Raw genomic sequence first — 13,380 nt, 5'->3', positions numbered from 1 at the left:
TGTTTCCTTTCATTCCCTTGAAAATATTCCCCAGCCAATTTTTAGGGCAAGCTTTGCCCTTGAGGAGTATAATAGGAAAGAGTATCACACACCCTGGAGCGGTTGTTACACACTCGTTTTGATACTCAGCAGAATGTCCTCCTGGATATATTTCTCCTACAGGTAGCAGGTGGGTGGCTTCATACCATCACTGACAGGGTTCCCTTGGGTTTTCAGTAGACTGTGGGTACCATTTGCATTAGAACTCTTTGGGAAGATTCTCTCTCTCCATGCTGGGCTTTATTCTCAGTTTCCATACACATAGGCAGAGCCCCAATGTCAGAATTCTTAGAGCTCTATCTTTCCAGATTTTATGTTCCACAGAAAAAAAGATCGTCCCTCTCCAGTATCTCCCATATAATTAAAGGTGGTAGATCGTAGCCTGAACCAATCACAGTGGTCCCGCTTAACAGTAAGGAGTTTTCTCAAAGGAAATCAGGATATTGTTTTCAAAAGAACGGAGAACCGAATGCTGGTCCTAACAACTAGCTCTTCACTAGAGATGCAGTCCCAGTTCTCGATAAGATGGCAACTTCTCATGTATATCAGCTCATGCCAGATCAATCCGAGCTAACAAGTGGACTCCGAAATCTTATTGCCCATTTTAACTCAATGCCGGTTCTATCTATTCACAGCTCAAGAGGACTGCCCAGGAAAGCAGAGCTAAACATAATTCACATTTCATTAATGGTCAGATTAACTGTCACTAGGGCCCGCCTTTATTCACAACTTAGTTCCTGGTCCTGACTTTCTCCAATCCTTCCCGTTCATCAGTTTCCTCCTCAGATGCCCCTGCCATTAAGTCCCATCTCCATCATGAAGGAAAACACTTGATTTTTTTTTCCCCTTGGTTTCCTCCACAGTTATCTCCACAGTGCTTGGTGCGTGGTACACAGTTAAGTAGTATTTCTGACATAATTAAAGGACATTTGAGGGAAATATGAACCCATCTACCCTTAGCAGGAATGAGTTGAGAACCCCAGAAATAGCATGTTCAACTGCTTAGTTTGAATTCTCATTCAGTTTCAGCTACTGGAAATTCCTCTTATTTTAAGGAGGAGTCTTATTTATCATTATTTCAGACTTAATACTCTAGTATCATCAGTCTCAGCCAATTATAAAATTGTCTTGGGGAATGAGAAGGAGAGAAACTCAGAATGTTATGAACAGTTCAGCTTATTGTTTAAGTAGTGAAGAAAATGCTGTCTTCGTTTTTTGTTTTTTTTTAATTGCTAGTCAGCATGAGGTCTGGAGAACTCAAGAGCAGACTATAAGTGGTATCAACAGAAAGCAGTCACCCAAGTCTACTACTGATCAGGTAGCCAGAAATAATGAGAGGGTGCAATAGAAATGTTCAAAGAAAGGTTTCTTGGTACACAGAGCTATTTAATTATCTTATTTCTGGAAGAACTATAGCTCCACTGTTACCTACGTTTATCCTTTAGCCATTTAATATAGTAATATCGCCAGTGTAAGGAAGAGAGGGAATCAATTACTGTGATAAGCTGGATCCTTTGTAAAAGAATACTACAAAACCAAGAAAGACTTTTGGGTTTTGTCTTAGTGTATTTTGTTGTTGTCGCTCCATTTCTTTGAGGTAAGAAATTAACATCTAAAAACTCTGACTTGGGGCGCCTGGGTGGCTCAGTGGGTTGGGCCGCTGCCTTCGGCTCGGGTCATGATCTCGGGGTCCTGGGATCGAGCCCCGCATCGGGCTCTCTGCTCAGCGGGGAGCCTGCTTCCTCCTCTCTCTCTGCCTGCCTCTCTGCCTGCTTGTGATCTCTCTCTGTCAAATAAATAAATAAAATCTTTAAAATAAATAAATAAATAAATAAATAAAAACTCTGACTCATGGGATTGTTAATAAAATTGTTCCATGGTAATTTAATAAGCATAAAAACAAAAAAAAATTTCTGCTTTGTCATACAGGATGGTTGAATGTTGGATCATTAATTAAAGGCAAAATGTCATTCTTAGTTATTTTTTTAGTAACTCTCCAAATTTGGTGGCAATATACAAAGTGGAAGCAAAGCTGACTTCCAAATTCATATTTGGCTTTCATTTCTTGCTGCATATTGTCTGCTGACCCATCTATTCAGAACTATCAGCTGTATGAAAACGAAATACACTTTTTCCGAAGCACAAAGACTGGCATGCTTTGTAAATTTGCTTGACCTTTTGATACCCTGACTCAGTGGTGTTAGCAAAAAGGCAAGGGGTTCAGAGTGTCCGGGTAGTGCTGACAATGCTCCTTTTTCTTTCTTGTGTCTCTAACATTGAGTTTCAAAGTTGAGGATAAAACCCAACTTGTGAGGTCTCTTTTCCAGGGACCAACCCTGTGCGCTACTTAGATTCCACCTGCCCTGCATTTAAACCCTCAGTCATCTCAGGCATACATGAGATGCATTGAATTCTAGATTACAAATATATTTTCTCATATTTTTCAGGGATCATGCCATCATTTTCTAACATGGATGACATCCTGATACCTGTTCAAAACCTATTTTTCTTGGCAAAAGTTTTTATGAGCTTTTCTTTGTCACCATTGTTCCTATGTTTTATGGTCAGTTGTCTTCATCTGGGTCTTCATCCATTGTCCTGGGCACAACACTAGATCTTTTCACTCTAGACATGTGAGTCCTTTAATTCTGGAACTTTTGCTTTTATTAGTTCACTGATAATTTTACTTTCTCCATTTTCTTTGTTCTTTCTTCCTGGGGTTCCTGTTCATTGAATGTCAGATCCCCTAGATCAGATCCCTTAATTTCCTCATTTTTTTCCTTCCCATTTTTTACCTCTTTGGTGTTTTGTTCTGGCTCTGGAAGAGTTCTTCAAATTTATCTTCCAGCCTTCTTGTTAAAATTTTATTTTGGCTTTTTTTTTTTTTTTCAATACTCTCTTGTTCTTTGACAACCTTTTTTAAGAGCATCTATTCTTACATCAGAAAGCATTATCTTCCCAGTGGCACAAATGATAAGTCTTCAGAGGTTTTTCACTATCTCTCTGTTTCCTGTGGATTTCTTTATTCAGTTGATGTGGTATGCTTATTTTAGTCTCCTTTCTTCATTCTGGAGAATTTCCTCATGGTTGTCCATTCTTATTTAAAAGTGACACATACAGGGGCACCTGGGTGGCTCAGTAGGTTAAGCCTCCAGACTTCTGACTTCAGCTGGGGTCATGATCTCGGGGTCCTGGGACTGAGCCCCACATCAGGACTCTGTGCTCAGTGGGGAGTCTGCTTCCCTCCCCTGTCCCTCCCTCCGCTTGTGCTATTTCTCTCTCTCTTTCAAATAAATAAAAAAAATCTTTTAAAAAATAAATAAAAGTGACACACAAACATACACACACACAAAGATAATAAAACAACAACAATTATGACAACACCAACACCACCAAAGTTTGGCGAACATGGATGGGGCTCATCAGCTGTAGGGCTTCACTGTAATATGGTCATTCAGCTGGCTTATTCTCTGGGAAGTTTTCCAATGTCATTATGAAGAGATTCTCTAAATCCTTTCTGGAAAACATCTGCCTAGGGGCATTTACCTGATCTCCAGTGTTTGGGGAACATGGCATATAAGGAGGTTGGGCATCTTACTGGGAACTCCTCAGTTTAGTGTCTATTTTTCAGTTTTGAGCCTCACCTCAGTGTGATGTGAACATCAGCCACCTTGCCTGATGTTCTCAGTTTGAAGTCCCTCTAGTTTATTTTCTCCCGAAAGGAAAGATTCAGTGTCCAGGACGACAGAGAAGTAGCTGGGATCTAAAGTCTCCATATAATTTTAATATACTTTCAGCCTCTCACTAAACTCCTGCCTTCCTTAGTGTGTGCTGTCTCTAAGCACTAATTCTTTCTGGGGTTAGCAGAACACATTAGTTCACTTTCTCTTCAAATTTCTGTTTTCCTGCATTGTGCTAAGGCAGTTTCTACTCTTCTAGCCACTCTCTGATTTGAAAAATCAGTTGAAATCTCTCCTTTGCTAATCTCTCCTCCCCACCAAAACCTATGCCTTTGTGGATTTGTGTGTTTTTACCCCTTTACTTTCATTTTACTGAAGTGTCAGTGAAAGAAAGAGAAGAAAAGCTTATATAATTTCACAACATTTTGCTAGAAATCCAGGGGAACTGTAACTGGGAAGGAAGGGGACCTGGAAGAGCACTCCATAGTAGGAAAAAAAAAAAGTAGGATAAAACAATTTGGATGCAAGATCAGGAAGATTCTAGAAGATGCTGCTGTTGCTGCTGCTGCTGCTGATAGCTAACATTTGATGAATTGTTCACTGTGTGCTTGGACTGCAAAGTGCTTTACCTTGGATATTTATTTTCATCCTTGTAAGAATAGGGGGTACCTAACACAAAGTAGGTTCTGAGGACTAGAGAGGCAATATGGCTTGTCTAAGTTAGTAAATGGTAGAGCTGGGATTTAAATCCAGATCTGACTTTAGATTACCCTCTGTACCACCAAACTATTTTGCCTTCTATAAATTGTTTCAGTAGGGGTTTTATTTTTTTTTAATATTTTATTTATTTATTTGACAGAGATCACAAGTAGGCAGAGAGGCGGGCAGAGAGAGAGGAGGAAGCAGACTCCACGCAGAGCAGAGAGCCCGATGCGGGGCTCGATCCCAGGACTGTGGGATCATGACCTGAGCCAAAGGCAAAGGCTTTAACCCAGGCGCCCCTCAGTAGGGGTTTTAAATGAAAGTAAATATATCCAAAAAATCATTTTCCATGTATGATTTGGAAGGCTTCTTTTTTTTTTTTACCAAAATTATTAATTGGTCCATTTAATAATGTCGTAGAAATATAAAATGCTTTTGGATTTGAAAGTTGTAAGAGGTCTTTCTTCAGACGAAGAGATGCTATGCTATCTGTAGGACTTTACAAGATGTAACTACTCGTTGTTATATAAACCTATAGACAATTCATTTGAATCTTACCAGTTTGTAAAATAAATATATTCTTTATAAGTTTGTCTTAAATTATATGCAGAGAGATGGAAGTTGGGTCTATACAACACCCAACATCTGGAAGAAAATAATTTCCAGCCAAAGCTTGTTAAAAAGAGATTCATAAGCAAAGTATGCTTTTGAATTATGAAAACAGATTCATGTCCAACATCTTGAAGAACTCTCACATGTATGTTTATGTTTCAAGCATGGCTTAGAGATCATTAAGATTAAAATTCAATTAAGTGTGCTCTCTTGTCTTTGCCATCAATTTCAATTAAACCAGACTCGCTTGGCAGTTTTGAAGAGACAAGTCTTCCCTTCTTTCCCCTGCTAACAGTTTGCAATTTGGATTTTGTGTTCTTCCCCGATAAGTGTATGTTATATTTAAGGAGACTTTTCAGGTTAAATCTCTGAATTATCCACCAGGTGATCTTCATCAACATAGTTGATTTAGGGGTAAAAGTTTCCAAATAATTAATCTTTTTTTTTAATCTCTTTAGGCTTTGTGGAATTTTTGTAAACTTCAGGAATCCACAAGTACTCAGGCTTTTGTTTTTTTGGTTTGGGTTTTTTTTTTTTTTTTTTAATAGACTTTACTTTTTAAAGCAGTTTTAGTTTGACAGAAGAATTGAGCAGAATGTAGAGATTTCTCCTATAGTCCCAACCCGGACACATGCACAGCCTCCCCAAGTATCAACATTCCCCAGCAGGGCGATACAGTTTTTATAACTGATGAACCCGTTTTGGCATATCATTATCCTCCCAAATCTGTAGTTTATACTGGGTCTCCCTCTTGAGAGTGAGACAGTATTTTTTTCATTGCTCTAAAAATCCTCTGTGTTCCATGTACTTATTTATTATCCCTTAACTCCTTGTCAACCAGTGATATCTTTACCTCCAAAGTTTTGCCTTCTCCAGAATGTCATCAAGTTGGAATCATACAGTATGTAGCCCTCTCAGATTGGCTTCTTTCATTTAGTAATGTGCATTTTATGTTCCTCTATGTCTTTTCATGCTTGATAGCTCATTTCTTTTTAGTGATGAGTAATATTCCATAGTCTAGATATACCACAGTTTATCCATTCACCTACTAAAGGACAGCTTAGTACTTCCAAGTTTTGGCAATTATGAATAAGGCTGCTATAAATATACCCTTGCAGGTTTTGTGTGGATATAAAGTTTCACCTCTTTTGGGCAAATTCCAAGTAGTCCAATCGCCAGATCGTTTGGTAAGAGTATGTTTAGTTTAGTAGGAAATTGACACACTGTCCTCCAAAGTGCCTGAACCATTTGCACCAGCAATGAAAGAGAGTTCCTATCAGTGTTAACAGATTTGGGCCATTCTGAGATGTGTAGTGGGATCTCATTGTTTTAACTGGTATTTTTCTGATGACTAATGTGAAGAATCTTTTCATGTGCTTATTTGCAGTCTGTGTATCTTCTTTGGTAAGGTGTCTCTCTCTCTCTTTTTTTTTTTTTTAAGATTTTATTTATTTATTTGTCAGAGAGAGAGAGGGAGAGAGAGTGAGCACAGGCAGACAGAATGGCAGGCAGAGGCAGAGGGAGATGCAGGCTCCCTGCCGAGCAAGGATGGTATGTCTCGATCCCAGGACGCTGGGATCATGACCTGAGCCAAAGGCAGCCGCTTAACCAACTGAGCCACCCAGGCGTCCCAGGCGAGGTGTCTCTTAAGAAATTGGCTCGTGGGCACCTGGGTGGCTCAGTGGGTTAAGCCTCTGCCTTCGGCTCAGGTCATGATCTCAGGGTCCTGGGATCGAGTCCCGCATCGGGCTCTCCGCTCAGTGGAGAACCTGCTTCCTCCTCTATCTCTCTCTCTGCCTGCCTCTCTGCCTACTTGTGATCTCTCTCTGTGAAATAAATAAATAAAATCTTTAAAAAAAAAAAAAAAAAGAAAAGAAAGAAATTGGCTCGTTTTTTTAATCTAGTTGCTTATTTTCTTATTGTTGAGTTTTAAGGTTTTTTGGTATATTTTGAATAACAGTCCTTGATCCAGATCTATCATTGCAAATATTTTCTCACAGTCCGTGGATTGTCTTCTCATTTTTGTGACATTGTCTTTCACAGAACAGAAATTTTCAGTTTTAATGAAGTCTAGCTTATCAATTATTTCTCTCATGGATTATATGCATCCGGTGTTGTATCTAAAAAGTCATGACCAAACTCAAAGTTATCTAGATTTTCACCTATGTTATAATCTAGGAGTTCTGTAGTTTTGTATTTTACATTTAGGTCTGTGATCCATTTTGACTTTACTTTCATGAAGACTGCAGTGTCTGTGTCTAGATCTCCCCCCTCTTTTTTTTTTTTTTTTTTGCATGTGGATGTCCAGTTGTTCTAACACCATTTGTCAAAATATCTTTTTTCCATTTTATTGCCTTTGCTTCTTCGTGAAAGAAACCTTCTATTCGGTTCCATTGATTGATTTGTCTCTTCTTTCTCCAATACCACACTGCTTTGATTACTATAGCTTCATGGTGTCCTCATAAATTTTTAAATTGTGAAATATAACAAACATTTAGAAAAGTACATAAGACATAGGTGTTAAGTTTAACATAGTTCTAAAATAAATACCTATTTTAATCATCCTTCAGAAGCAACCTATTTTTTTCCATTTCTTCCTCGCCAAAGGGATAACCACTGTCCTAAACTTACTTTCTTTTCCTGCTTTTCTTTGTAATATGATTTACCACCTACGTGTGCTCAAAACAATGGAGTTCAGCTTAGGTTGTTTTTGTATTTTATGTAAATGGACCACTGTCATGTGTACTTTTATGATTTCTTCCTTTAACACAATATCATATTTGTACATCAGTACTGCATGTAGCTGCAGATTGTATATTTTCATGACTATATAATATTCTGTTGTACAAAGGAACAACAATCTTCTCTTGTTATGAAGTTGAGCAGTTTCTAGATTGGGAATATTATGAGTAAGGATATTATGAACATTTTTTGGTGTAAATAACATGCATTTCTATAGGGAAATATACCAAAGAATGGAATCCTGGGTCATGCATATCTTTAAGTTTACTAGATAAAAGAAAACTGTTTGATGAAGTGTATGAAAATTGTCTGAGGATTCCCGTCACTCCACATCCTAATCAGAAACACATGATATTGTCAGACTTTCTAGGCTTTTTCCAAATATGGAGATTCTATAATAAGATCATTGCATTTCCCTGAGTAGTAATAAGGGTGAGTACTCTTTCATAAGTTTAGTAGGTATTTGAATTTTCTTCTTTGTTGTGATTATACTTCTTCATAAAAAGTATTTCTCAAAGGAATTTTTGAGCACCTTTTAAGGAACCAAAGGCATAAGTTAAAATATTTGCTACAACATGTCAGTGAAAAAGGGTGATAATACCCTGGAGCCCTCAGTGAAGGACCCTTCGGAGAATCTGTAGAGTATATAGTATAGATACTAGTTTGGATTCAGTGTTATTGTTTTCTATCCTCTAACTTTCTGCATCCTTACCCGGTGTTTTTACAATTTGGGACTGCCTTTGAGATACCTTTTTTCCTTCTTGTTGCTCTAATGTATGAAAGAGTTAGTGACTGTGCTTCTCATGCTGGTATGTCTTTGAATGTTCTACCTTGTAAAGAGTTGAAAGAACTTCACAGACACTGTCTTACCAATCTTTAGAACTTCCCTTAGAGATGGAGAAGAGGCAAGTGCATCAATACCGCTCCTTATTTCTGGAGGAGACACATATCCCTGGAGGAAGATGGCCACTTCTTTATTGACCTGGAGCCAAATGGGCACAAAACTGAGGTTTCCTAACTCCTTGGCTAATGTCAAGTGCAGTAGACATGGTGTCAACTGTTCTATGCCTAAAACATGAGGAGTGTTCATCCCCTGATTGCTCATACTAACCAGCTAGAGCATATTTCTTTTGAAAGGTATGATTAAACTATATGTGCTTTTCACAAATGGTTCTGATAATTTTTAACAATTTGACTGTATTTTTTTATAGTTTTACTCCTTCCCGAGATCCCTTTAACTATGCTTATCTTAGAACAATTGTTAATGCTCTGAAACTAATCAAGAAAATAGTTTCTACTACTCTCTAAAAAGCCAGGCTTCATACCTTGTTACTTTCCACTCTCCTCCCCTCTAATCCCTCCCTTAGGTTTAGCAATAAAATGTACAGCTTAACATGGTTAGTAGGAGTCTGGACATTCATTGCTGGTGTCTCCTCTTGTCTCTGCCTTCACAGAGACTTTCTGAAAGACTCTCTCCCAGGCTCTTAAGAAAATTTTAATGTAAAAAAAAATTCTTGCATTTTTAACACTTTTCAGTTTAGAAAAGTCTATATAAAGTAACTCCTCCTCACAAGCTGTAAGGGGTACAAAGACAATGAAACTCAGAAGATAAAATGAAATGACATCCTTAAATTCACCCCACTATTGTATTGTGAGTTCAAGATTTGAAGCCTGGTATTGTAATAACCAGTCCTGTGCTTCTTTTATAGGCAGTATGAATCACTTGTAAAAAGTGAAGACTGCCTGTGTTTGAATTCCATCTCTACGCTAAGTAGCCAAGTTACCTTGGGCAAGTTACTGAGGCTGTCTATGATTCAGTTTCCCTAGCAATAAAAAAAGAGTTGTTGTAAAACTCCAATGTATTAATACATGTAAAAGTTCTTAAAACTGAGTTTATCTAATATAAATGCTCAATAAATGTTAGCTCTGTTATCTTCCCTTGTTATTTAGTATTAAAGAGCAATAACATGTTTACCCAGAAAAAATGAGATAGAACCAGCAGAACTAAGAGTAATTTGTTTTCTCTATCAGCCTAGGTCAATTACTTTGTTTTCTTAATCTGTAAATATAGAAATATATATTGTAAAACTAACGTATAATGTTGACTAAAATTCAAAAGAAATTAGTCTGTTTATCTTAATGAAATCGGTATTACCCTCAGAGATTGGCTAAAGACCTGGAATCACAAACAACATTCTCTTTCTTTTCTGAACTCATAATTCTGCCTGCCAGCCCACTTAGCACATTTATGCCAGAAAAACCTATAAATTGCCTCAATTGCTTTGAAGTGAAGCCCTTGGGGTTTCCACTACCTCCTCTACCAGAGGACCCTATTCTACATTATGCATTAATAGGCGTCCCCTAAAGGCAAAATAAGGCTATTCAACAAATACATATTGAACTTCTACAGTAGTCTAAGAAGGAGGAGCAGAGAAGATATTATGATGAGTCCCTACTCTTCTTTTGAAGAAAAGACTAATACAACTAAATGATTAGAGGGAAAAAAAGGAGATGATACAGTACAATAATAAAGCGCTCTGTAGGAGCCAGGGCTATGTCTTATTCATCTTTGTATTCTTAAAACTAGCAGATAATGGACTAGTGAATGAATGAACGAGTGAATGAAAGAATTGCGATTTTAAAAGATAAGTATAGATGAGAGGCCACTGATCTATTTAACAAAGATGTATCGACTGCCTCATAATTGTAGTAGGCTTGGAGACTGGAAAGTGGATTAAGACAGTCCCACATTTCAAGGACCCAACAGCCAAGAGCATTAGACGGTTGATTATGTCATGGCATGCCATAGGTACACATATACCATTCCAAGACTGGAAAAGAGAAGAGAAGATCAGAAATTTTCTCCCAGGTATCAAAATCACTGAGCTAGGGCTTTGAGGATGAGAAATGGGCTAGACCAGGAAAGATGTATTGTGATTAGATGTCAATACTCCAAGTAAATATCGCAGTGCGAAAGGCACCAGTGAGCCCCAAGTGGGTTGCAGTATGTGGCACAATGGGTGATGGGGAAGAGTGAGAGAGATGATTAAAGAGAAGCAACCTGTCATGAACTCCTAAGTCTTGAAAGTCATCCCAAGGAGCTTGGATATTTTTTTTTTCTTTAAGCATTGGGGTGACTTTATTCAAAGAGAGAAAAATCAGCCTAAAATTTTATCACAAAAACATTTTGACACAATTTAGAGTTATATGTGTAAAGGAGTCTGTAATTTTTTTTTCATTTTTAATGTTTTTTTTATTTTAATTTCAGTATCATTAATGTACAAAATGATACAGGATGATATAGTGACTCAACAGTTCTGTACATTACTCAGTGCTCATCATGATGAGAGAACTCTTAATCCCCATCACCTGTTTCACCCATCCCCCCAACCACCTGTCCTCTGTCACCATCAATTGATACTCTATAGTGAAGAGGCTGTTTCTTAGTTTGTCCCTTCTTTGTTTTGTTTCTTAAATTCCACATATGAGTGAAATCATATGGCATTTGTCTTTCTCTGACTGACTTATTTCACTTAGTATTATATTCTCTAGATCTATCCATGTTCTTACAAATGGCAAGATTTCCTTATTTATGGCTGGGTAATATTTCATTGTGTATATATACTACATCTTCTTTATCTATTCACCTATTGATGGACATTTTCACAATTTGGCTATTATCACTAATGCTGTGATAAACATAGGGGTGCATATATCTTTTCAAATTAGTGTTTTCATAATCTCTGGGTAAATACCTAGTAGTAGAATTACTAGGTCATAGGATAATTCTATTTTTAACTTTTGGAGGAGCCTCCATCCTGTCTTCCACAGTGGCTGCACCAGTTTGAATTCCCACCAACAGTGTAAGAGGGTTCCTTTGTCTCCACACCCTTGCCAACACTTGTTGTTTCTTGTGTTGTTGATTTCAACCATTCTGGCAGGTGTGAGGTGATATTTCATTGTGGTTTTGATTTGCATTTCCCAATGATGAGTGATGTTGAACATCTTTTCATGTGTGTTTTGGCCATCTGTGTGTCTTCTTTGGAGAGAGGTTTGGGTATGTCTTCTGCCCACTTTCAATTGCATTATTTGCTTTTTTGTGTATTGAGATGTGTAATTTCTTTATGTATTTTGGATGCTAACCCTTTATCAGATATGTCATTTACAAAATATCTTCTGCATGTAGTATGTCTTTTGGTTTTGTTGATTCTTTCCTTCAGTGCACAGAAACTTGATGTAGTCCCAATAGTTTATTTTTGTTTTTCTTTCCCTTACCTCGGGAGACATATTTAGAAAAATATTGCTATGACTTGTGTCAGAGAAATTACTGCCTGTTCTCTGTTCTCAGATTTTTACGGTTTTAGGTCTCACATTTATATCTTTAATTCATTTTGAGTTTATTTTTGTGTACAGTGTAATAAAGTGGTCCAGTTTTACTCTTTTGCATGTAGTTTTCCCAACACCATTTGTTGAAGAGATTGCCTTTTCCACATTGCTTATTCTTGCCTCCTTGGTCAAAGGTTAATTGACCATATAATTGTGGGTTTATTTCTGGACTCTGTTCTGTTCTATTAATCTATGTATGTGTCTGTGTTTGTGTCATTACCATAGTGTTTTGATTACTACAATTTTGTAGTGTATCTTGAAATCTGGGATTTCAAAAATTTCTAAAATACCGATATTTTTGTTCTTTTTAAGGTTGCTCTGTCTATTCAGTTTTTTGTGGTTTCATACGAATTTTAGGATTATTTGTTCTAGTTCTGTGAAAAATCCTGTTGGTATTTTGATAGAAATTGCATTAAATCTCTAGATTGCTACAGATAGTATGGTCATTTTAACAATATTTGTTCTTTCAATCTATGATCATGGAATATCTTTCCATTTCTGTTGTCTTCAGTTTCTTTCATTAATGTTTTATAGTTTTCAGGGTAGATGTTTCATTTTTAATATACTTTTTTAAAAATCAAATGCCACTATTTTCTGGATCATGTGCCTGAATTTTTCCTTTGTATTTACTAATGCATGAATTACTGCATTAACCATACTTAGTCACCTATGAAAAGTATGTAACTCTTTGCCACAAAGTTCGTCATATGGAAACTGTATGCCTCTGAGAGTTGTAGAAGTGTCTTTGGAAATCTGTGACCTCTCAAATTTGAGAAATTCTGATGCAGAGATTAAACTGGAATGAACAGGGAGAAAACGGGCACCAGGAAGCCAACTCAGAGCCTATTACAATGATCACATGAGAAATAAAGGGGGCTTGAACTAAGGGAATTCAGAAGAGAGGGGGAAAACTTAGTAGTTATTTACAGAGTAAAATGGACAGAGTGTCATGACACCCAGGAAATACGAGAGGGAAGACTCAAGGATTGTGCTCAGATCTCTAGCTTCAGTAGCTGAGTAAATTTTGGTGACATCTCAGTAAGATGGTAAAAATACCATACAAATAAATACTAGTGTTGCAAATACGGAGTTTGAGATGTCTGAACATTCAGGTGGAGATCTGTAGAATGCAGAAGATCAATCTAAGCTGGTGTTTTCAGAACATAACTAGGTAGACACTGTTGTTTGGGGGAGAAGTGTACTCCCAAGGGCATTGAGT

The 13,380-nt window shown here is 37.3% G+C and overlaps 1 protein-coding gene across 4 annotated transcripts in view; it reads left to right on the top strand.

The window, feature by feature from the left end:
• LOC111156885 (phosphodiesterase 4D) overlaps positions 1–13,380 on the top strand; it is an 887,389-nt gene that overhangs the window by 772,780 nt on the left and 101,229 nt on the right. The gene's annotated exons all lie outside the window — the stretch shown is intronic.

This window comes from Enhydra lutris, unplaced genomic scaffold (genome assembly GCF_002288905.1).
Source record: "Enhydra lutris kenyoni isolate GAN:26980312 unplaced genomic scaffold, ASM228890v2 scaffoldscaffold50, whole genome shotgun sequence".
NCBI lineage: Eukaryota > Metazoa > Chordata > Mammalia > Carnivora > Mustelidae > Enhydra > Enhydra lutris.
Note: the sequence above shows the minus strand (reverse complement) of the source record. Positions and strands in the feature narration are given on the sequence as shown.